The following is a 25,947-nucleotide window of genomic DNA, read 5'->3' as shown; positions in this document are numbered from 1 at the left end:
TCAATATTTATAATTATACTACACGTATTACCTGTTTTTTTCCCCTTTTATACTATATTTTACCAGTGTTGTTTTAAAAATTTGAGAATATTGGCCAGATGCAGTGGCTCACGCCTGTAATCCCAGCACTTTGGGAGGCCAAGGCAGGCAGATCATCTCAGGTCAGGAGTTCGAGACCAGCCTGGCCAACATGGTGAAACGCCCCTTCTCTACTAAAAATACAAAAATTAGCCGGACATGGTGGCAGGCACCTGTAATCTCAGCTACTTGGAGGCTGAGGCAGGAGAATCACCTGAACCCCAGAGGCGGAGGTTGCAGTGAGCCAAGGTTGCACTGCTATACTCCAATCTGCGTGACAAAGTGAGACTCAGTCTCAAAAAAAAAAAAAAAATTAAGAATATAATTTTTAATGGTCATGTTGTAATATTCCAATATACAGATAAACGTTTCATTATTTGATCACTGACTTGTTGGAAAATAAACTGTTTCATAATTACTAACATCACCTCAAATGAAATAACCACATAGATTTCAGTCTACATTTCTGATTCTTTCCTTAAGACAGTTTCTTAGAAGTGAACTTACAAGTTCAAAGATTATTAACATTTGGTAGTATCTCTAGAAATACTAACAAACTGCTTTCTGGAAAAGTGGTTTGAACTAGCAGTTTGTACAAGGAGTGTCTATATGACTAAATCTTCCAAATTAGAATTTATTTTTAATATTTAAATGTTTCCTAATTTTAAGTTAAAAAAACAGTAAAACTAAGTAATTTAAATTATATTTATAGGTTACCTCCAATTCCCTCTTTTTTCTAAAAATCTAAAACACTAAAATTGAAAAATGCTCTTAATTCAACCTCTCCAACCACAGCAAAAACACCTCAGGTAGCATTCCTGAATTAAAGTAATGTAGAATCTAATGGAATGCTTAAGGAGACATAAGGATCATTATTTCATACTGCAAACATAAAAAAAATTAATTTTTTTTTTTTCTGAGACAGACTCGCTCTGTCACCCAGGCAAGGGTGCAGCAACATAATCTCAGCTCACTGCAACCTCCACCTCCTGGGTTCAAGCAATTCTCCTGCCTCACCCTCCCGAGTAGCTGGGATTAAAGGCATGTACCACCATGCCTGGCAAATTTTCGTATTTTTAGTAGAGACGAGGTTTTGCCATGTTGGCCAGGCTGGTCTTGAACTCCTGACCTCAAAGTGATTCATCCTTCTCAGCCTCCCAAAGTGCTGGGATTACAGGCTAGTGCCACCACGCCTGGCTACTTTTTGTACTTTTAGTAGAAATGGTGTTTCGCCTTAAACGAGTTCTAATCAAAAAACTTTCTTATACTGAACTGAGGCCAGGCGTGGTGGCTCACACCTCTAATCACAACACTTTGGGAAGCCGAGGTGGGCGGACTGCCTGAGCTCAGGATTTCGAGACCAGCCTGGCCAACATGGTGAAACCCTGTCTCTACTAACAATACAAAAAAATTAGCCAGGCATGGTGGTGCCCACCTGTAATCCCAGCTACCTGGGAGGCTGAGGCTCGAGAATCACTTGAACCCGGGAGGCAGGGAGGCAAAAGTTGCAGTGAGCCGAGATCATGCCACTGCACTACAGCCTGGGCAACAGGCACTGAAGGAAAGTCAGGGGATGTGCTGTTATTGAATTCAAGATGGAAGAAAACATAAAAAAAGCTATTCAGGTGCTAGACAAGCATAGTCTGAGTGGAAGACCACTGAAAGTGAAAGATCCTGATAGTGAACATGCCAGGAGAGCAATGCAAAACGTGATGGCTACCACTGGTGGAATAGATATGAGACCAAGTGGCCCAGAAATGATTACTATCCCACCTAGTATCTTAAATAATCCTAACATCCCAAATGAAATTATCCATGTATTACAGACAGAAAGACTTGGAAGCACAATATTTGTAGCAAATCAGGATTACAAAGTTGGCTGGAAGAAACTGAAGGAAATATTTTAGTATGGCTGATGTGGTGTTCTGAGCACACTCTTGAGGATAAAGATGAAAAAAATCATGGATTGGACACTGTTACTTTTGAACAGTCCACTGAAGCTGTGCAAGCTATATCTGCATTCAATGGCCAACTGCTGTGTGATAGACCAACGCAGGTAAAGACGGATGAGACCGCCTTACCAAAGGATTTTTTTTTTCCCTCCTAAGCGTCCGCAGCTTCCCTATGGCCTTGGTGGTATTGGAACAGGGTTAGGACCAGGAGGGCAGACTATCGATGCCAATCACCTGAATAAAGGCACTGGAATGGGAAACAGGGCCTGCAGAAATTAGAATGGAGGGCATGGATTTAGAATAAAATGGGAGAAATGGAGGAGGGACCCCCATGGTGGCGGTATGGAAAATGTGGGTCAATTTGGATCTGGGATGAACATGGGCAGAATAAACAAAATCTTAGTACTACACTTAGGATAGGGAAGATCACTACAAAGCAGAGAGGAAGTGAAGGTGGAGGCAGCATCCCCAAAATCGAGAGGATGAGGCCCAAGCACTGACCACATTGGGGGTGCCAGCATGGAACGCATGAGTCCAGGCCTGGGCCATGGTGTGGATTGTGTGGGTTCCAAGATGCAGCACATGGGTCTGGTCATGGACCGCATGGGCTTTGTGGAGCACAAAGGCTCCCACAGGGAGCGCATGGGCCTGCTGGGCCTTGACCAAATGGCCTCTAGCATCCAGCACACAGGCAAGATCACGGAGCGCAGTGGCTCCGGCCTGGAGCACATGGGTGCTGGCATGGGCTTCAGCCTCAAGTGCACAGCTGCTCCCATTGACCATGTGGACCAAACCATTGAGCACATGGGCTCTGGTGTGGAGTGCATGGTTCCTGCAGGTATGGGGGCTGGCCTGGAGCATATGAGCCCCATGATGGATCACACGGCCACTGGCCTGGAGCACATAGGTGCCAACAACCTGGAACATCCGGATGGAACTGGGGTGGACGGGTGCCAACAGTCTGGAGAGGATGGGCATTAACAGCCTTGAGTGCATAGGTCCCGTCATGGGCCAGACACTGGGTGCTGAGATTGGGTGTATGGGCCTAGCCATGGATGGTGGTGGCCACGTCAGCTTTGACTGCGCCCACTTAAACTCTGGAGGAAGTTTGGCAGGGTCCTTTGGTGAGGCTAGAGGCCATGCTCCTGGGGGTGGCCAGGAAAGCCTACCAGGTATTTGTGAGAAATCTCCCGTTTGATTTTACATGATCAAATTGACAAATACGGCCATGTGCTATAACCCAACATCAAGATGAAGAATGGGAAGTCCAAGGGGTGTGGTTTGGTTAAGCTTGAGTTGCCAGAGGTGGCTGAGAGCCTGTCAGATGATGACTGGCACGAAGCTGAGTGGCCAAGAGACTGATGGGCAAATCGATAGAAATATGCCTTTTTAAAACATCAATATTTTGTATTTTTTTCTTGTTAACTATTTTAACTTGTTGGCTGGATATATAAAGATGTTTTTAAAATTCTGTTGCTTTTTGATGAAATCTGAATTACTTTTTTACTTTTTAAGGACTGGGGTTCTATTTGAACGTTTGCATTGAGATTGTAATACGCAAATTTTTTTGTAGTTGTGGCAACTTGCTGACATCAAACATAACTTTGATAATAAATACCAGTTGCTGGAAAAATAAAAAAAGGAAACCAATTCTCAATCTATTCTTTTCCAAAAAAGTTCTAAAATACTATATTTACCTGAACATGAAAAGGTTCCTATGTGCAAGGCACTGTGATAAATGCTTTCTCATGTTATTTCACTTAATCTTCTCAACCACATAAAGTAGTGTCTGTTATTTCCATTTTATGAAAGAAAAAGTATAAGAGAAGACAGCAGAAGTGTTTTAAGTAAAAATTTCCACATAATTTCAATATAAATAACTTGCAATGTGAAAATAATATATTTATAACCAACAAAACATTTTAACTAATTAAAAAGTTACCAGGCTGGGTGCAGTGGCTCACGAGGTCTGGAGTTCGAGACCAGCCTGACCAACATGGTGAAACTCTGTCTCTACTAAAAATATAAAAATTAGCTGGGCGTAGTGGCGGGCACCTGTAATTCCAGCTACTTGGGAGGCTGAGGCAGGAGAATCACTTGAACCCGAGAGCAGAGGTTGCAGTGAGCTGAGATCAAACCACTGCACTCCAGCCTGGGCAACAGACTGAGACTCCGTCTCAAAAAAAAAAAAAAAAAAAAGTTCCCAAAATTCCAATTTCCCTTTCTCTTTCTCTTTTTTTTTTTTTTTTTTTTTTGCCTGTTCTCCCTTCTGAGCCAGCAATTTCCCATTTTTCTCTAAGGTTTTTTGTTTGTTTGTTTGTTTTTTTGAGATAGAGCCTTGCTCTGTCACCCAGGCTGGAGTGCAGTGGTTCTATCTCAGCTCACTGCAACCTCTACCTCCCAGGTTTAAGCAGTTCTCCTGCCTTGGCCTCCCAAGTAGCTGGGATTACAGGCGCACGCCACCACACCCGGCTACTTGTTTTCTATTTTTAGTAGAGACGGGGTTTTGCCATGTTGGCCAGGGCGGTTTCGAACACCTGACCTCAAGTGATCCGCCTGTCTTGGCCTCCCAAAGTGCTGGGATTACAAGCGTGAGCCACCGCACCCGGCCAGGTTTGTTTTTTACTTCTGCCTTTTGTCTGAATGGTCCATTGGAATGGGTAATTTTTCAGCTGAACCCCTGGCTGAACAAAACCTTAAGATAAAATTAACCTGTAAAAGCTGTAAGTTTATGGCAGGGCATGGTGGTTCATACCTGTAATCCCAGCACTTTGGGAGGCCGAGGTGGGTGGATCACGAGGTCAGGGGTTCGAGAACTGCCTGGTCAATATGGTGAAACCCTGTTTCCACTAAAAATACAAAAATTAACCAGGCGTGGTGGTGGGCTCCTGTAGTCCCAGCTACTTGGGAGGCTGAGGCAGAAGAATCGCTTGAACCCGGGAGGTGGAGGTTGCAGTGAGCCTAGATCGCGCCACTGCACTCCAGTCTGGGTGACAAAGCAAGAAAAAAAAAAAAAAAAGGCCGGGCACGGTGGCTCATGCCTGTAATCCCAGCACTTTGGGAGGCCGAGGCAGGTGGATCACAAAGTCAGGCATTCGAGACCAGCCTGGCCAACAAAGTGAAACCCTGTCTCTACTAAAAATACAAAAAATTAGCTGGGCATGGTCGTGGGCGCCTGTAATCCCAGCTACTCGGGAGGCTGAGGCAGGAGAACAGCTTGAACCTGGAAGACGGAAGCTGCAGTAAGCCAAGATCGTGCCACTGCACTCCAGCCCAGGCAACAGTGCGAGACTCCATCTCAAAAAAAAAAAAAAAAAAAAAAAAAGCTGTGTTTTCAAATTGGCTGGTATGAGCTCAAAATTAAACTTCTGATAGAAACAATGTTACAAATACAGAGTAGAGTTCCAGGGCAGCTCCTATGTACATAGTTAACCCATAATATAACTGAATTCAAAAATCTAGAACCTAGGCCAGGTACAGTGGCTCACACCTGTAATGCCAGCACTTTGGGAGGCCAAGTCAGGTAGATCACTTGAGCCCAGGAGTTCGAGACCAGCCTGGGCAACATGATGAAACCCTGTATCTACTAAAAATACAAAGAAATTTGCTAGGTGTGATGGTGCATGCCTATAGTCCCAACTACTTGGGAGGCTGAAGTGGGAGGATCACCTGAGCCTGGGAAGTTGAAGCTGCAGTAAGCCGTGACTGCATCACTGCACTGCAGACAGGGCAACAGCTGGAGTGAGACTCTGTCTCAAAAAGAAAAAAAAAATCTGGAACCTAACCTATTATACAAATAATACGAAAAACTACAGCCGGGCGGGGTGGCTCACACCTGTAATCCCAGCACTCTGGGAGGCCGAGGCGGGCGGATCACGAGGTCAGGAGATTGAGACCATTCTAGCTAACACGGTGAAACCCTGTCGTCTCTAATAAAAATATTAAAAAATTAGCCAGGTGTGCGCCTGTAGTCCCAGCTACTCGGGAGGCTGAGGCAGGAGAATGGTGTGAACCCGGGAGGTGGAGCTTGCAGTGAGCTGAGATCGCGCCACTGCACTCCAGCCTGGGCAACAGAGGGAGACTCCAACTAAAAAAAAAAAAAAAAAAAAACAAACAAAAACTACATTCCATATCTCAACACCAGGCCTATCTGTACCCCTACTAAAGTTATAGATATCTGGTACTGGGAAAACTATATATCTAAACGCAAAAAAAAAAAAAACAAAACTACTTACCTTATACTACATAGAAAATTAACTCAAAATTGATCAAATACCTAAACATAAGAGCTAAGATTCTTAGAAGAAAATATAGGCTGGGTGTGGTGGCTCACACCAGTAATCTCAGTACTTTGGGAGTCCAAGTAGGGTAGATCGTCTGAGCTCAGGAGTTCAAGACCAGCCTGGACAACATGGTGAAACTTCGTCTCTACCAAAAATACAAAAAATTAGCCAGGTGTAGTGATGTGTGCCTGTGGTCTCAGCTACTTGGGAGGCTGAGGTGGCAGGATCACTTGAGCCTGGGAGGCAGAGGTTGCAGTGAGCTGAGATTGCACCACTGCACTCCAACCTGGGTGACAGAGTGAGGTCCCTTCTCAAAAAAATGTGTCTCTGTGTCTCTATGTGTGTGTGTGTGTGTATGTGTGTGTGTGTGTGTGTGTGTGTATGCGAAAAGCTCATAACATTGGATTTGGCAATGGTTTCTTGGTCATGACAACAAAAACACACATAACAAAAAGAAAAACAGATAAATTGGGTGTCAAAATCCAAAACTTTTGAGCCAGGTGCCATGGCTCACACCTATAATCCCACCTACTTGGGAGGCTGAGGCAGAAGGACCATTTTGACCAGCCTGAGCAACAAGGTGAGACCCCATCCCTAAAAAACTAAAAAAATTAGCCAGGCATGATGGTGCACACCTACAGTACTAGCTACTACTTGGGAAGCTGAGGTGGGAGGATCCCTTGAACTCAGGAGTTCAAGAGCGCAGCGAGCTACAAGTGCACCACTACACTCCAGCCTGGGTGACACAGTAAGACCCTACCTCTTAAAAAATTTTGTTTTTAATTTTTGTGTATCAAAGTACACTATCAACAGAGTGAAAAGACAAACCATGGAATGGCAGAAAATACTTGCAAATCATGTGTCTCTTAAGAAGTTCTTATCTAGAATACATAAAGCATTACAATCAGAAAGAAAAAAACAACCAGATTCAAAAATGTGCAAAGGACTTGAATAGGCATTTCTCCGAAGAGGATATACAAATAGACAATAAGCACATGAAAACACACTTGACATCACTAATTATCTAATTATCACGGAAATGCTAATTAAAACCACAATAAGAAACAGCTTCACACTCATTTAGATGACTAGTATCAAAAAAATAAAAATAAAAAATAAAAATTGCTGGCAAGAATGTGGAGAAATTGGAATCCTTGCGCTTTACTGTAGAGAATGTAAAATAGTAAAGCTGCTGTGGAAAGTGGCATGGCAGTTCCTCAAAAAAATTAAATATAGAATTGCCATATGATCCAACAATTCTACTTCCAGGTATGCATCCAAAAGAACTGACAGTAGGGTCTCACACAGTACATCCATATTCATAGCAGCATTTTTCACAATAGCTAAAAGGTGGATGCAATCGAAGTGTCCATCAATGGAAGAATGGATAAACAAAATGTGGTATGTACATACAATTAAGTAGTATTCAGCCTTAAAAAGGAAGGAAATTCTGATATATATTATGAACGTTGAAGACTGTTTAATGAACACAGAGTTTCAGTTTGAGAAGATGAAAAAGTTCTGGAGACAGATGGTAGACAACAAGGTGAATGTACTTAATACCACTGAACTGTATACTTACAAATGGTTAAAATGGTTTAACACAGTTTTTAACAAAACTATAGATCTTCATCTAACCCAAAGGTTTCCAAAAGAGTAAGAGATAAGGACTCTGGAATTGGAAAACAAAATCTCTTTTTTTTTTGAGACAAGGTCTCACCGTGTCACCCAGGCTGGAGTGCAGCGGCAGGTTCACCACTTACTTGCAGCCTCAACGTCCCAGGCTCAAGCGATCTTCGCACCTCAGCCTACAGAGTAGCTGGGACTACAGGCATGCACTACTACACCCAGCTAATTTTTTAATCTTTTGTAGAGCTGGGGTACCACTATATTGCCCAGGGTGGTCTCAAACTCCTGGGCTCAAGTGATCCGCCCATCTTGGCCTCCTGAAGTGCTCTGATTACAGGCGTGAGCTACCATGCCTGGTCCTATTTTTTTTTGCTAACCAACTACTGTGAACAAGGGGTAGAAAATAATGCGGACAGAAGAAAAGGACAGAAAAAGGGACCAAGTAAAATTTGCCTCCTACCCTACCTTTTTAATATTTACTTATTTTGAAAAAGGACAAAATAACCTGTAGACAAAAAACGGCAAATTGTCAGGTACACCAAGTGCTAAAATACTTCATCTTAATTCCAGACTTTAAAATTATCTATCTATCTTTTTTTTTTTTTTTTTTTTGAGACAGAGTCTTGCTCTGTCACCCAGGCTGGAGTGCAGTGGCATGATCTCAGCTCACTGCAACCTCTGCCTCCCAGATTCAAGCAATTCTCCTGCCTCAGCATCCCGAGTAGCTGGGATTACAGGTGTGCACCACCACGCCTACTTTTTGTAATTTTAGTAGAGAAAGGGTTTCACCATGTTGGCCAGGCTGGTCTCGAATTCGTGACCTCAGGTGATCTGCCCGCCTCAGCCTCCTAAAGTGCTGGGATTACAGGCATGAGCCACTGCACCTGGCCACAATATATGTTTTTTTTCCCCCTAGGAATTTCGTAACAGGAAACAGAAGAATAAGCAAGGTTGAGAGGAGACTGGGAAAAGATGACAAAAGTTACAGAGGAGGAGCTGACCACAAGACAGTTTTGAGGGAACCAGCACTTAGGGAAGAAGAAAAAGCAATCCAGTGCTAATTGGGGAGTCTCTCTTTCCACTATCAATCGATCTAACCAATTCAAACCCCTTCCTTTGGTCTAAACTAAAGAGAAGGCAACCTGAGGGCAAAGAAGTCGGGAAATTACAAGCTACAGCCCCAGAAAGAGAAGAGCACTTCTATGACCCACTGGAGTTTTTCCTAGAGATCCATTCTTCTAAATTAACTGGGTTCTGCCTAGGCTACAGAAAGCTAGAAAGAATGCCACCACCAGCCTAACAACAAAAAAACATGAATAAACTACAAAATTGAACCTTTTAAAAACCCATCCGAGAGCTGAGGACTCAGGCAACCAGGAAACCTCAAACCCAAGAAAATACAACCCCTTCCTAGGAGAGACAGAAAGCAAGCACTGGCTCACCTGAGGTAGACCACGGGAAGAAACAATGGTTCCATAAAACCAGGTAAAAAGAATTCATCTAAAATTGTTAACAAACTGCTGAAGGCAAAGTGTGGATTAGCATGAGAATGTATTACTCCTGAGAGACACAGATAACAAGGGAAATTCAAACCATTTGCAAGATCTTCCACAGACCTCCACCAAAGGCTCACAATATGGGAACATGGGACTGAAGAGAGCCCTCCTCTGTGGTGCAGTGCTGGAGGAAGGGAGCAGCTTATACAATGGGAAAAATACGAAGCCCCAACCAGATCCTTCTCTTCTAGGGAACAAAAACTGGAAGGGACTGGTGGAGGAACAGCAAGCCCAGTTACCCGCAAGGCACAAGTGAACGCGGGGGAGTGACAGAAAAAAAAACTCTACCACTGTAGGGGAAGGAAACAGTGTTGGACCCAGGGTCTTATACCAAAGACATTAGAGATCTTACTAACGTCTCTAATACCACTGAGGCAAGAGCAGAGAAACTCTTTTCCAGATAACACCTACAAATATAAAAATTGCAGTTTGGCCTAGAGGAGCAAGATTATTGATAGAGTCCCACTCATGAGGCCAAGGCACATAAGCCAAACGCTGAGAACTGATCAGGAAAATTCAGAAACACCTTCCCACATGCCAACTACCAATCTAAGCACAAACTAACACGAGAGAAATTTGAAGCCAATGGTGCACTTAAGGTACCCTCTGCAACAACAAAACAGAAACTCAGCTTAACTCCTGACTACACTGACTCAACTCCCTACCCTAAAAGTCCACGAATGCAATGTTCCAAGTATAAATATTATTTACTCAGTCTTTACTACCCTATTCACAATATCCAGCATTCAGTAAAATATTGCAAGACACACAAAAAAGGAATAAATTACAACCGTCAAGAGGCAAAGCATTCAACAGACCAGAAATCAAGATGAATTAAAAAAAAAATTTAAAAACCAGAAATTAAATTTTTTGCAAAGATCAGTAAATTGATAAACCTTTAGCAGTTTGAGGAAAAAAAGACTCAAATAACCATTATTGGGAAGGAAAAAGTGAACATCACTATAGATCCTATATACTTTTAAGGAGAATTTACAGAGTATTACCAACAGGACCAGGCGCAGTGGCTCATACCTGTAATCCCAGCGCTTTGGGAGGCCAAGGCAGGCAGAGCAACTGAGGTCAGGAGTTCGAGACCAGCCTGGGCAACAGAGTGAAGCCCCATCTCTACTAAAATTACAAAAATTAGTCAGGCATGATGGTGCGCACCTGTAATCCCAGCTACTCGGGAGGCTGAGGCAGGAAAATCGCTTAAACCTGGGAGGCAGAGGTTGTAGTGAGCCGAGATCACACCACTGCACTCCAGCCTGGGCAACAGAGCAAGACTCCATCTCAAAAAAAACAAAAACAAAAACAAACAAACAAACAACTTTATGCCTGTATACTCAATAATTTAGATGAAAATCAAATTCCTCAAAACATATGGACCACCAAAGCTCACACATTAGATAACCTAATTAGCCCCATATCCATTAATTTCTAAAATTGAAACTAGTAAAAAACCTCCAACATAGAAAACTCCAGGCCCAAATGGCTTCACTGGAGAATCCTACCAATCATCTAAAAAGAAACAATACCAAATCTACAAAAACTCTTCCAGAAAATAGAAGGGAACACTTCCCAACTCATTTTATGAGACCAACATTACCCTGATAACAAAACCAAACAAACATAATACAATATTAATTTGGCCCAGTACAGGTTAGGAATTGCTTATATAACATCAGCAACAACCTGATTTTATTAAATTTAAAATATAAAGGAAACAGTTTTAAACATACATATACAGCCTCACGTTGGTAATGCTACTACTTATGTCAGGATTTACCATACCCTTTCAGTTCTTTAGCGTTCCATTACTAGATAAATTACAGGTTGAGTATCCCTAATTTGAAAATACAAAACCTGAAATGCTCCATAATCCAGAAACTTGAGTGCTGACATGACACTCAAAGAAAATGCTCAACCAGTATAATGCAAATATTCCCCCCCTCCCAAAAAAAACATAAAAATACAGAGACTTTTGGTCTCAGGTATTTCAGATAAGGGATACTCAACCTGTATCAGTAAAAAATGGAACAAATAAGGTGCGGTGGCTCAAGCCTGTAATCCCAGCACGTGGGAGGCCGGCGGGGGGTGGGAGGCCGGCAGGGGGTGGGGAGGCGGGCAGATCACAAGGTCAGGAGTTCGAGACCGGCCTGGTCAATATGGTGAAACCCTGTCTCTACTAAAAATAGAAAAATTAGACGGGCATGGTGGTGGGTGCCTGTAGTCCCAGCTACTCGGGAGTCTGAGGCAGGAGAATGGTGTGAACCCAGGAGGCGGAGATTGTAGTGAGACGAGATCGCGCCACTGCACTCCAGCCTGGGCGACAGAGCGAGACTCTATCTTAAAAATAAATAAATAAATAAATAACAATAATAATAATAATATAAAGCTTGGGAAAACGAGTATGCTTAGGAAAGAAATCTGTGAATGAAAATGATACAATTTAGGCATCATCACAAAACAAACATAGCAATAAGGGCAATATTTTAGCCTAAGAATTCATGACATTGGAAGAAAAAAGTATATAATGTAAAACAGTCCTACTTGTTCACAACACTGGTTGTGATCTGGTTCAAGATCTCCTTTCAGGAATACAAAAAGTTAATTGCCCAGCAATTCAAAACTGGGCAATAAAATTTCCTTTCTACTTGCCTGCAGCCCAGGTAAAAGGATTAAAGAGGTAGTGGGTTGGAGTTGGAGAATGAGCCTCTTTCAAATGTTCATTATAAACTGCATCATTAATTCTGCTAGAATCTCTACTGCCTCTAAATTTCAGACTCACACTCAACCACGTTCTCAACACTTTTACTTGGTACCTCAAATTCAACTCACCCAAAACTGAATTAACTTTTCCCATACCACCCCCATACCAAAACCAGCTCTTCCTACCATATTTTTCCTAATACATTCTTCATCACAAGTAATGCTACTACCATCTACCTAACTAGCCAAGCCAGAAACTTAGAAGCCATCCTAAACATCACAGTTGTTATTCCTCTCCCTTATCTTATACAGTCAATCATCAAATCCTGATGATTTTACCTCTGAAATATTTCTTCGTCTTGTCCCCTTTAAATCGATCCTGGGCACTGCACAAACTTGCCTGTTCCTCTCACCCAGGTTTCCCATCAACTGCCTTCAAAATAAAGACTAAACTCTAGCATTGCATATGAAACCCACAATAACTACTTCCCAGTCTGTTTTCATTGCTATTTGCTGCCACATTCTTTTTTTTTTTTGAGACGGAGTCTCGCTCTGTCACCCAGGCTGGAGTGCAGTGGCGCGATCTCAGCTCACTGCAAGCTCCACCTCCCGGGTTCACGCCATTCTCCTGCCCCAGCCTTCCGAGTAGCTGGGACTACAGGCGCCCACCACCACACCTGGCTAATTTTTTGTATTTTTAGTAGAGATGGGGTTTCACCATGTTAGCCAGGATGGTCTTGATCTCCTGACCTCGTGATCCACCTGCCTCGGCCTCCCAAAGTGCTGGGATTACAGGCATGAGCCACCGCACCCAGCCAGCCGCCACATTCTTAGCACTGCAGTACTAATAGTTTCCTGCCCACACTGTGCTCTATACATGCTTCTGCTCTTTTTACCTCATTCTTTTCAATTAACTATCATCTTCATTGTTTAAAACTCAGCCCAAGTATCATGTATAAGTAACCACCTCTATAGCCTCAAACCTGTGTAAACCCTGTGATTATCTCTAATTTAGCTCTTAAATTGTATTAAATAATCTGTTTCTTTCTCTTTAATTGCACTAGACTGTAAGAGTCTTGAAGGTAGATGCTGGATCCATAATTCTAGTAACCTGGCACACGAGTTAACTCAATCTTTGTTGAACTAAGCCACAATTTTTCTAATCTCTCTCAAAAAGGCCAGATAATTGGGGTGAAGGAGACCATATCACTGAAACATAAACAATCTTCACATCAATACTCAATTCTTGCCTACAAAAAGGGGCTTATAAATAAAACTAAAAGTTTCTTCCTCATAAGATTTCCTTCCCCTTCACAAAATCCATGATACCAAGCAATTTTTGAGGCAGACAATCATGGTTTCAAATTGCCTTGTATTAACAATAAGATTACAATAATGATAAAAGCATAAATTCAGTTGATAATCTGCTCCCAAGGTCTTGAATGCACATATTTCTACCTAAACAACATTAAGAGAAAATAGCACATTGTATATGAAGAATTCTCAACAAATTAGAACTTACTTATGTGCCCTCTTTACAAATGTATTTGCTAATTGAATGAGAAGTGGTACACAGCTTGAGCATCCCTACTAGGAAAATCTGAAATACAAAAATCCGAAAATCCGAAATGCCCCAAAATCCAAGTTTTTGAGCACCAACATACATAATGTCACAAGTGGAAAATTCCACCCCGACTTCATGTGACGAGTCAGTCAAAATGCAGTCAAAACTGTTTCATGCACAAAACTATTAAAAATATTGTTTAAAATTACCTTCAGACTATGTGTGTAAGGTACTTATGAAACATAAATGAATTTCATGTTTAAACTTGGGTCCTTTCCAAGATACCTCATTATGTATATGCAAATATTCTAAAATCCAAAAAAATCTGAAATCCAAAACACTTCTGATACCAAGCATTTTGGATGAGGGATACTCAACCTGTTCTGATGTGTCACGCATTAAGATAGAAACAAGAGTAGATAACACATATAAATAAAGAAAATTACAAAAAGATCACAAATCAAACATTAAAGGCAACAAAGTCAAGATTTGCTGTAAAACTTTATGTATATTTACAGTTGGCTATATAAAAAATAATACATGCATGCAAGGTTCTAGAGTAGACTCCTGAAGGAGTTACTAAAGGAATGGCCTCCAGACTAAGAGGTGGACACACTCAGGTTCCAGTCCTTAATCTATCATTAGTTAGCTGTGAGACACTGCTTAAGTCATGCAATCATTCTAGCACTTTGTTTCCTCAACAGCAAAAGAAATTATTGGACATCAGATCTGGCATTTCACATGTAAATTTTACCTAAAAAATAAACAAACAAAGAGCTGTCAAAATGGGAGATGAGTCATTAATTAATCAGAGCTGTCTTCATCCTTCCATCATATACAACTCATCCTGCAGCAACCTAATTAAGACAAACATTCACTACATGTTAAGGAGTCTTCAGAATGATTCATCACAATAAAACACAAATGTTATTGGACTAGATGACCTCTTTGGTCTCCTCCAGCTCTAAAATTCTCTGGGTCTGTTAATTTATACTCTACCTTACAAATGGTATGATTACTAAATTTACATTAACTTACTATATTCATGAAAGAAAAAGCTAAAGTCATTGCCCTCTTTGACACCAAATGACATTTTCAAAAGTAGCAGCATGTTTCCACTTAGTCTACATTTCTAGCCTGACTAATCTGAAATCAAGTTTCAGGTATTACAACTGTCCACCTTTACTCTCCACTACTTCCATAAGCCTTCATTATGAAAGGAGGAGGAGGACTTGGGGAAAAAACAGATTTCTCCGTCACCTAAGAAAAAAAATCAAGACAACTAGGGAAGACGGACTAAGTATAGGAGCATTATATAAAATATCAACTTGGCCAGGTGCGATGGCTCACACCTGTAATCCCAGCACTTTGGGAGGCCGAGGCGGGTGGATCACTTGAGGTCTGGAGTTCGAGACCAGCCTGGCCAAAATGGCGAAACCCCGTCTCTACTAAAAGCACAAAAATTAGCCAGGCGTGGTGGTGCACACCTGTAATCCCAGCTACTCGAGAGGCTGAGGCAGGAGAATAGCTTGAACCCGGGAGGCAGAGGTTGCAGTGAGCTGAGATTGCGCCACTGCGCTCCAGATTGGGTGACAGAGCGAGACTCCGCCTCAAAAAAAAAAAAAAATCAACTCTACAACAGGAAGATTCTCTCTTTTTGTTTTTTTGGTTTTGAGACAGAGTTTCTCTCCTTGCCCAGGCTGGAGTGCGATGGCGCTATCTTAGCTCACTGCAACCTCCGCCTCCAGGGTTCAAGCAATTCCCTGTCTCAGCCTCCCGAGTAGCTGGGATTACAGGCACGCACCACCATGCCCGCCTAATTTTTGTATTTTCGGTAGAGACGGGGTTTCGCCATGTTGGCCAAGCTGGTCTTGAACTCCTGACCTAAGGTGATCCACCTGCCTTGGCCTCCCAGAGTGGTGGGATTACAGGCGTGAGCCATTGCGCACAGTCAGAAGGATTCTTTTTTTTTTTTTTTTTTTTGAGATGGAATCTCACTCTGTCACCCAGGCTAGGGCACAGTGGCGTGATCTCGGCTCACTGTAACCTCTGCCTCCCGGGTTCATGCAATTCTCCTGCCTCAGCCCCCGTGGCTGGGATTACAGGTGCACACCACCACGCCCAGCTAATTTTTGTATTTTTAGTAGAGATGGGGTTTCACCATGTTGGTCAGGCTGGTCTCAAACTCCTGACCTCGTAATCCGCCTGCCTTAGCCTCCGAAAGTGCTGGGATTACAGGCGTGCGCCACTGTGTCTGGTCAAAGGTTCTTTTAATCCTATTCACAACAAAGTGTGTGATAAAGACAGGTGGTCTTTCTGGATCATCAATATTTCTGATATATGGTCTTCTCTGCTTTTCCATTTAGCTAATATTATAAAATTATTTAAAAACTACTAAATATAATAAACTTATCAAAAACATTTGGCAAAATACAGAACTATACAAAAAATAAAACAACTGAGTTAGGCTGATAAAATTATAGGGTTTTCTCTGACTTAAAGTTTTCTTCAATAAATAAGAAAAAAAAGAATGTGTTTTTGGCCGGGCACAGTGACTCACTCACACCTGTAATCTCAGCACTTTGGAAGGCCCACCTAGGAAGAGGTCACTTGAGACTAAGAGTTCAAGACCAGCCTAGGCAACAGTGAGACCCTGCCTTTATTTTAAAATTTTAAAACTCGGCCAGGTGTGGTGGTGCACACCTGTAGTTCCAACTACTTGGGAGGCTGCGGCAGGAGGATCGCTTGAGCCCAGGAGGTCAAGGCTGCAGTAAACTGTGACTGTGCCATTGTACTCCAGCCTAGGTGAAACAGTAAGACTCTGTCTTCTTTTTTTTTCTTGAGACCGAGTCTTGCTCTGCCGTCAGGCTGCAGTGCAGTGGCACAATCTCAGCTCACTGCAACCTCCTCCTCCCAGGTTCAAGCAATTCTCCTGCCTCAGCCTCCTGAGTAGCTGGGACTACAGGCATGCGCCACCATGCCCAGCTAATTTTTGTATTTTTAGTAGAGACGGGGTTTCGCCATGTTGGCCAGGATGATCTCGATCTCTTAACCTCATGATCTGCCCATCTTGGCCTCCCAAAGTGCTGGGATTACAGGCGTGAGCCACCACACCCAGTCAAGACCCTCTCTCTTAAGAAATAAATAAATAAATAAATAAATAAATGATGATTTTTCTAAAACCATTATCAATCTATTTTCTGTAGAGAAACAATATATGGGTTGTTAGATTACTGATGACTAAAACACACTCTTAAAATATACACTGATTTTTTTTTTTTGAGACAAGAGTCTTGCTCTGTTGCCCAGGCTGGAGTGCAGTGGCGCAATCTCGATTCACTGCAACCTCCATCTCCTGGGTTCAAGCGATTCTCCTGCCTTAGCCTCCCAAGTAGATGGGATTACAGGCATACACCACCATGCCCAGCTAATTTTTTTTGTATTTTTAGTAGAGACGGGGTTTTACCATGTTGGTCAGGCTGGTCTCGAACTCCTCAACTCACGCCACTGCACTCCAGCCTGGGTGACAGAGCGAGACTCCGTCTCAAAAAACAAAAACAAAAACAAACAGAAAAAATACAAAAATTAGCCAGGCGTGGTGGCACACACCTGTAGTCCTAGCTACTCAGGAGGCTAAGGCAGGACAATCACTTGAACCAGGGAGGCGGAGGTTGCAGTGAGCTGAGATCGTGCCACTGCACTCCAGCCCGGGCAACAGAGTGAGAGTCCATCTCAAGAGAAAAAAAAGTGTGTGTGTGTATATATATATATATGTATATAAAATATTTAAATCCCTACTTAGGCTGAGCGCAGTGGCTCACACTTGTAATCCCAAGTATGTTCTACTAGTACACTGTTTCGGCTGTTTTCTGTCCTTTTTTTTTTTTGAGACAGGGTCTTGCTCTGTTACCCAGGCTGGAAGACTGGAGTGCAATGGATGGCACCCTCACGGCTCACTGCAGCCTCAACCTCCTGGGCTCAAGCAATTCCCCCTACTCAGCCCCGCTAGTGGCTGGGACTATAGATGTGAGTCACCATGCCCAGCTAATTTTTGTATTTTAGGTAGAGACAGGGTTTCGCCATGTTGCCCAGGCTGGTCTCGAACTCCTAAGCTCAGAGGATCCGCCTGCCTCAGCCTCCCAAGTGCTGGGATTACAATCATGAGCCACCAAGCCCAGCCTGTTGTGTTGTTTTAATCAAATCCATAAACACATTTCCATGCTAGAATCCCATGTTGATCATTCATGTTCAATATAAACTTTCTCTTTTTTCTTCAGTCTAACACAGGAATCGGCCAGGTGCGGTGGCTCACACCTGTAATCCCAGCACTTTGGGAGACCGAGGCAGGTGGATCATCCTGAGATCAGCAGTTCGAGACCAGCCTGGCCAACATGGTGAAACCCTATCTCTACTAAAAATATAAAAAATTAGCCAGGCGTGATAGCGGGCACCTGTAATGCCAGCTATTTGGGGGACTGAGACAGGAGAATCACTTGAATCTGGGAGGCGGAGGTTGCATTGAGCCAAGATTGCACCACTGCACTCCAGCCTGGGTGACAGAGCAAGACTTCATCTCAAATAATAATAATAATAATAATATAGGAACATATGGATATCACAAAATACATAGTCCCTAGTACAGTCAACTGGCCTACTGTGACCTTCATTAAAATATTTGTCTTTAAGGTCTTACAATTCTTCTTGGGGCCACACTCAGTCTCACTATTCCTTACTGTCAGGATCCCAAAGGACTCCAAGCAGCCAAAGCTTCTCACCATAATTCTATCCCCACCATGCCTGTCATCTTTCCGAGACAATGCTCCTATATTCTACACCCCTTCTAATCACAGCCAGTGCATAAAAACTTAACTCTCCTGGCCAGGCACGGTGACTCACACCTGTAATCCCAGCACTTTGGGAGGCTGAGGCGGGTGGATCACTTCAGGTCAGGAGCTCGTGACCAGCCTGACCAACATGGTGAAACCCCATCTCTACTAAAGAAAAAAAATACAAAGTTAGCCGGCCGTCGTGGTGGGCGCCTGTAATCCCAGCTGCTTGGGAGGCTGAGGCAGGAGAATGGCTTGCCCCAGGAGGCAGAGGTTCCAGTAAGCTGAGATCGCACCACTGCACTCCAGGCTGGGGAACAAGAGCGAAACTCTGTCTCAAAAACAAACAAACAAACAAACAAAAAACTTAACTCTCCTATGTTTCCTTATCTCTGAACCCTCAACCTGTGTGTGGTACCAATAAGCTTATTTGATAGTCAATCTGTGCTAATATTGTCAACAAAAGACAATTTTTAAAGTTTCCTCTTTCAGAGAATTTGTGATTTTTAAACAGGACATTTAGAAAAACACTGGAGAGATATAAATAAAGTTAGGCATTGGCAATTCTCAAATTATACCACACAGTCAACTACCTAGTCTACCTATTTGTAATGCACGTCCAATTACAATTTAATATAGTTTAAATTAAAAAATTAATGTAGTCATACAAACACTAGTGAATATATGTCTGGCTTAGATATATGCCTCCTGGCAAATGCCAAGTAAGTGAAAACTAAAGCTGCAATTAAACGGTTTTAACATGGGTTCCATATCTGTCAAGGCTCCTCATCATGAGCCGGGTGCAGTGGCTCATGCCGGTAAGCCCAGCACTTTGGGAGGCTTAAGGAGGGAGAATCACTTGAGCCTAGGAGTTTGAGACCAGTCTGGGTGACACAGCAAGACCCCGTCTCCATTAAAAAAAAAAAAAAAAAGTGGGCCAGGTGCAGTGGCTCACATCTGTAATCCCAGCACCTTGGGAGGCCAAGGTGGGTGGATCAACTGAGGTCAGGAGTTCAAGACCAGCCTGGCCAACATAGAGAAACCCCATCTCTACTAAAAATACAAAAATTAGCCAGGTGTGGTGGCGCGTGCCTGTAGTCCCAGCTACTCAGGAGGCTGAGGCAGGATAATTACTTGAACCCAGGAGGTGGAGTCTGCACTGAGCCAAGATCACACCATTCCACTCCAGCCTGGGCAATAAGAGCGAAACTCCGTCTCAAAAAAACAAAAACAAAAACAAAAAAAAGTAGCAAATGACCCCCTGTAGCCAATTTACTTAAAACAATCAGGTACTTTTTAGCTTACTTTTAACCAGAAAAATTACTTAGAGCACAACACAAATAAACTCTCAGCACACTTGATATTTGTGACTTAAAGTGTCTTTTCTACTTTATGCTTTCACAACCTGGTAAGTTACAATTAGATGTTGCTTTTTCCAAATTCTGGCAAACCATTTTATTCATTATCTCATCAATCTAAAGCATAGTCTCCTATGACTAGGATAAATTAATACCATTTTGGACTCGGCTTGGTGGCAAATACCCGTCTTCCCAGCACTTTGGGAGGCTGAGGCAGGAGGATTGCTTGTAGCCAAGAGTTGCAAAGCAGCCTGGGCAACATAGTGAGACCCCATCTCTACAAAAAAATAAAAAAATTAGCCAGGTGTGGTAGCATGTGCCTGCAGTCCCAGCTACTTGGGAGGCTGAAGCAGGAGGACTGCATAGGCCCAGGGGTTCACTGCTGCACTCCAACCTGGGCCACAAAGACAGACCCCCATCTCTAAAAAATAAAAATAAAAATAAATGCCATTTTACTCAACTGACAATAAAATCTATAGCTACAAATCCAGAATCTAGTACATCCTTGGTGAACAACAGGTCCAAGTTTCTTTAACCAGAATTAGATGGACTCTGTTATATAATAATCTCATGAAAAACCACTTAACCAGAAATCACAAACTTGAGATCAGCTAGATGAATCTGGAAAGAAAAGACTTCCCCAATTCTTAATTTCTTAACAGTGGGAAAACAGTAACATTACCAGCTCAAGTTAAATGCACAAGAGACACTATGTCGAATGGAATCTTGTGAAACATACAAACCCTGACATTCCTATGCAATCCTATTTAGATTTTCTATATAGCTACAAGTCCACAAAGGTTAAGGACTACATCATTTATAGCTTTTACATTCTTTTTTTTGAGACGGAGTCTCGCTCTGTCACCAGGCAGTGGTGTACAGTGGGGTGGTCTTCAGCTCACTACAACCTCCGCCTCCTGGGTTCAAGCGATTCTCCTGTCTCAGCCTCCCGAGTAGCTGGGACTACAGGTGTGCGCCACCATGCCCGGCTAATTTTTGTATTTTTAGTAGAGATGGAGTTTCACTATGTTGGCCAGGCTGTTCTCGAACTCCTGATCTTGTGATCCGCCTGCCTTGGCCTCCCAAAGTGCTAGGATTACAGGTGTGAGCCACCCCACCCAGCCAGCTTATACATTCTTTCAACTCTGAGAAAGCATTAAAAGAGTGCAAGTAGTGAATGCACGTGGTACTAAACAATTTAGGAGAACTCTTGAAAACAAGGTCTACAATGCTCACTCAGCTAGCTGCAAACTAATTTTTATTAAAAACATTAACGCTATTAACTACCCAAAAAGGTCATTAAAATACAGACAAAACCTACACACTAGACCAATGATTTAAGATCCCTTTAAGTTGCCTATTTGGCTCCATTTTTTAAATAAACTGACTCGGCAAGTAGTTAACGTGCCTGTACCTCCACTATTCTATTCGCCTTAGGAAAGTATGAAGTTCAACTTAATCCTAAAAAACTCCTTCACATAAGAGCTACCTTTTGCCTTGACTTTCTTTATGACCTTGGGCAAAGTCTACCAAATGAGGATTATAATAATGTTTGTGTGTTCCTGTTTATTATTGAAAATTAACCATAACATCGTGCGAACAATAGTGAAATTCTCTAAACTGGACCTATCCAGAACTGAAAACCTGAGTTATAAATATCAACTGATATTCAATGTGAACAGTTTTTAAAATTTTAATTTGATTAGTGAAAACAAAACAAAAAAACCTACAAAGATCCCAAATTCAACATGATTAATAAATTCCGAAAACACCGACAGCCTCCTTATTACTTCTCTTTATGAACAATTGGTCTGCAATGTAATTTTAAAAAAAGGAAAGAAAAAGTAAAGAAATATAGTAAAACTAGCTTTAACACGCCATTTCCCTTTTCTAAGAATAACAAATGGACCAGGAACGAAAATTTAAAACTGGGCGAAGAATGGGGAGACAAAGCAATCTACAATTTGAAAATTACACAGATAAATCCATCATTTCAAGTCACTAATTTGTATACCCACTGAAGAAATTCATCTTGGTACTGCGTTACCAGCATTAGGAAGATAAATCCCTGCCTCGGAGGAACATCTGAGTACGTTTCATTTCAGGATCTCAGGTAAGTTTACGAGCTCTTAGATCTCTTTAGGTTTCCCTAAGGTACGGTGAAGTGTTTAAAATCATTCACACATCCAGCCACCACTAGGGTGAGAAGTAAATAAACAAGATTTACTTATGCAATTATTTACCACAGGACTCTGGTCAAGAATGCAAAAGTAAACACCCATACAGACATTTAAAATCCAAAGAAAGCAGAGAATATTAAGGATAATAAGGTTCACTCTTTAACTGACCACTGTGGAAACCAGAGGCCTTCCACATGGACTGTTCTTTACTACCACTCCCGATTTGAAAAAGTAACAATGTCAACTAGAGATTTTAACAGTACAAAAGATAAACAGAACTTAGTCAAATCCCTTCTTCCAGATTCTGAAAAGGTGTTTATAAGAACTGAGATAAGAGCAACGCCCCCCTAAAAGCACCCTACTCGAAAGAATGAAATGCTGAAAACATCAGGTGGGCCAAAAAGGTTAAAAAAGCTAAACTTCTAACTTAATTACCCAGAGGTTGGGGACTAGGAACGTGAGATCGGAGTGGGGGTGGGTAGCAAAGTGAAATCTAACCCCAGAAATCACAACGCAGGCCGCAACCTAGGAGGTGAAGCTGGCGGGAAGTGAGCTCCCTTTCTGTTCCCAGGGGAAAGTCCAGAAAGGAGCGGCTCCGCACAGTGGACGTACGAGGCGCCAAAGAGTGCATGCCTACCAAGGCGCCAGAGCCGCTGGAGGACCAGGTTTAGAAGGGGAGGAGATCCCGGCAGACGGCCCTGTAAGAGGAGGAGGACTAAGATTGGAAGCAGCGGCGGCGTCTGGACGAAGGGGATTACCTAACTGTGACGACAGAGAAGTGTCCTCAGGCTCCGGCGATGGTCCCGACTGCGCAATGTGTGGTGTCTTTCCCGCTTACCCCGCAGCAGCAACAGAACCAGCTCCTTCAGCCAGTCGCCATTTCCCGCCTACCGACCTGCTGCACCGCACGGACAGGGACCCGGATGGAAAGCGGCCTCTCCGCGCAGGCGCCCTGACTTCCTCCTCCCCCTCCCGCCACAATTCCGCGAGGTGGGAGGGAAGGAATGCGGGCAGCCACAACGGCAACAACAACCAAAAAAACACTTTTACTTCCGTGAAGAGCGTTGAAGTTCCTTACGCCGGAAGAAACTCTCTAGTCTGAATCCCGGAGAAAAACTGAACACAAGGCCTTAGTAGTACTGGGTGGATTAAGAAAGGACAAAACCTATCAGGATAAGCAAGGGCCTGGGGGATATTTGTACATTAGGGGCCTCCGTAGCCGGCTGTGTAGTGGTCGCAGGGGGAGTAGGGAGTAAAGCGTTAGGAGTGGAGAGGCGGAGACCCGAAGGACGGTTTTTCCTCCCGCTCCTAACGGAACTGCTTGGGCAGAGCTGGGAGGGGGAGCGCGCCCTTGCCCCGGAGGCGGGGCTTAGGAACGCGTAGTGCACCCTGGCGGCTAGGGTTTAGTAACTGGACGCGCTGGGTAGGTGGAGCTGAGGGGATAAGGCGGGACTAACGGCTTGGCGCGCTGGAGGAGGTAGTTTGTAGGGAGCGCTGCCTGAGGCCGGGAGAAAGCGAATCTGGCGCCTTTCCTGGGATTTCGGTGGCCCTTGAAGGTTCCCTTTCCAGCTCATTGCCTAGAGGGCGTAGCAGTCGCTTTTGGATCATAAATATTCATGCCCTTCGACTCAACCCTATGTTGGCGGTGATTCTGCAGGTTGAAAACTCGGATCTTTCAGGCCAGTGGCCTCCCACCTGCGACCCTAGGTCAAAGGACGGTCAGCTCCACAGAGTGAAAATGTATCAGTCCGGAGAATCCAGTTCTAGTGGGGTATCGGAAAACCAAGCCTAGTGGTTGGAAGAACATTTTTCACTGAAACTCCAAGCCACTCTCCTTATTCAATCAAGAAATATTTATTGAAAAAATAACTAGGTGCGACGGGTAAAACAGTGAGGCAGGCAGACACGGACACTGCCTTCCCCAAAGGTAATGATTTTTTTTTTTTTTTTTTTTTTTTTTGAGACGGAGTCTTCACTCTGTCGCCCAGGATGGAGTGCAGTGGCGCGATCTCGGCTCAAACCTCCACCTCCCGGGTTCAAGCGATTCTTCTGCCTCAGCCCCCCGAGTAGCTGGGATTACAGGCGCGCGCCACCACGCCCGGCTAATTTTTGTATTTTTAGTAGAGACGGGGTTTCACCACGTTGGTCAGGCTGGTCTCGTACTCCTGACCTCGTGATCCGCCCGCTTCGGCCTCCCAAAGTGCTGGTATTACAGGCGTGAGCCACCGCGCCCGGCCAAAGATCATAATCTATTGAAGAAGACACCCAAGTAAACAGAATTTAGAAACTGATAAAGCGAATACAAGGATGGCATGATAGGCGTTGTAAAACACATGAGAGTGCCGGCGAGGAGGTCTGGGAAGGTTTCGTAAGATAACATCTGAGACAAAAAGGAGGAGTTGGTGTTGCAGGGGAAGAGTGTCTGGGTAAAGGAAACAACAGACGGAAAAGTCCAAAGATGAGACTGTGTTGAGCCATTGGAGAAGTAGTTCTGTGCGCTAAGAAAAGAGGATGGGAGGGCAGGGGGAAGATGGCAAGAGAGGCTGAGAAGTAAGCAGAAATAACATACCGTTGTGAATCTCATTATTTCGAAGTATGGAGCAGGTGGGTTTTCTTCTGAAAACCTTGTATACTACAGATTCTTCTGTCAGAGTTCATTTGCACCCTAAATCTTCCTAGTGCAAAAATGCTCTGAATGCGACATTTATTGGGAGCTGGTGGTATACACAGCACAGAACTATTAATAGTAACAGTCCACACACACACAAATAGATTCCTGAAAAGTTCAATGGAATCCAACAAATAATTAGTTTATCCAGAGTGTATCATGGAAAGCAGTAAAATACCAACTAAACAGTTACCCCATTATTACTAAAGTTTATTTTATTTATTTATTTATTTTTAGAGACAGGGTCTCACTCCATTCCCCAGGCTGAAGTAATTAAAGCTCATTGCAACCTCAAAATCCGTGGTTCAAGCCATCTTCCTGCCTTGGCCTCCAAAAGTGCTGGAATTACAGGCCTGAGCTACTGCACACAGCCCCTAAAGTTTTGTTTTGCTTTTTGTTTAGAGACAAGGACTTCCTCTGTACCCCTGGCTTGAGTGCAGTGGCATGATCATAACTCACTGCATCCTTAAACACCTGGGCTCAAGTGATCCTCCCACCTCAGCCTCCCAGTATCGAGGACTGGCTAATAAAGTTATTTTTAAATCAGGTAAAAATTAGAAATATTTCTGGGGGAAAAATTTTCCAAGAAATCGTTATTTCAAACCTTCACGTTCCTAAAACTTAAGTAAAATATGCTATTTCCAAAGAGCACTTTTATATGCATTTTCATTCTCCTAACAACCCTATGAGGTAGGTAGAATAGGTGGTATTTGTTCCCTGCCTTTCAGTTGAAGACACTGAAATTTGAAAAAAGAAGAAAAACATGCCGTATCCAAAGACAGTCACAATCATCTAGTAAGAAATATAATAGAGACTCAAGCCCCTATTCTGCTCATTATACCACCTCTTATGGCAATATTATTACCATTGTTAAATTTGGTAAGTTTAGGGCCAGGCCATAATCTCAGCACTTTGGTAGGGTGAGGTGGGAGGATCATTGTATCTCAGGTTCAAGACCAGCCTTGGCAACATAGTGAGACCTTACCTCTATTAAAAAAAAATTATTAAGTTTAGAAAGGTTGCTGATAGTAAGCCTAAGTCCATTTGCAATTTTTAACATTTTAACACCATTTTTTCACAAGGGATAATTGTTATGTTCTGCTTTTTACCTTAATTTATATCCCATGGTCTCTCTCCTAGCCTC

At 43.0% G+C, this 25,947-nt stretch overlaps 1 protein-coding gene and 1 pseudogene across 5 annotated transcripts in view; one reads left to right on the top strand and one right to left on the bottom strand.

The window, feature by feature from the left end:
* The window catches only part of CTDSPL2 (CTD small phosphatase like 2), a 99,134-nt gene extending 75,635 nt beyond the window's left edge, over positions 1-23,499 (bottom strand). The window contains exon 1 of one of the 5 annotated variants that reach the window (XM_031002524.3): positions 22,894-23,499. The gene's annotated coding sequence lies outside the window, so the exon portion shown is untranslated. Of the gene's footprint in view, positions 1-22,772 lie in introns of all 5 variants that reach the window. The other 4 variants (XM_031002525.3, XM_055363587.2, XM_055363586.2 and 1 more) reach the window with 4 other exon arrangements.
* Positions 1,653-3,423, top strand: LOC109023356 (heterogeneous nuclear ribonucleoprotein M-like; annotated as a pseudogene).
* Positions 23,500-25,947: the final 2,448 nt, after the last annotated feature.

The sequence above is a fragment of the Gorilla gorilla genome, chromosome 16 (genome assembly GCF_029281585.2).
Source record: "Gorilla gorilla gorilla isolate KB3781 chromosome 16, NHGRI_mGorGor1-v2.1_pri, whole genome shotgun sequence".
Classification (NCBI taxonomy): domain Eukaryota; kingdom Metazoa; phylum Chordata; class Mammalia; order Primates; family Hominidae; genus Gorilla; species Gorilla gorilla.
Note: the sequence above shows the minus strand (reverse complement) of the source record. Positions and strands in the feature narration are given on the sequence as shown.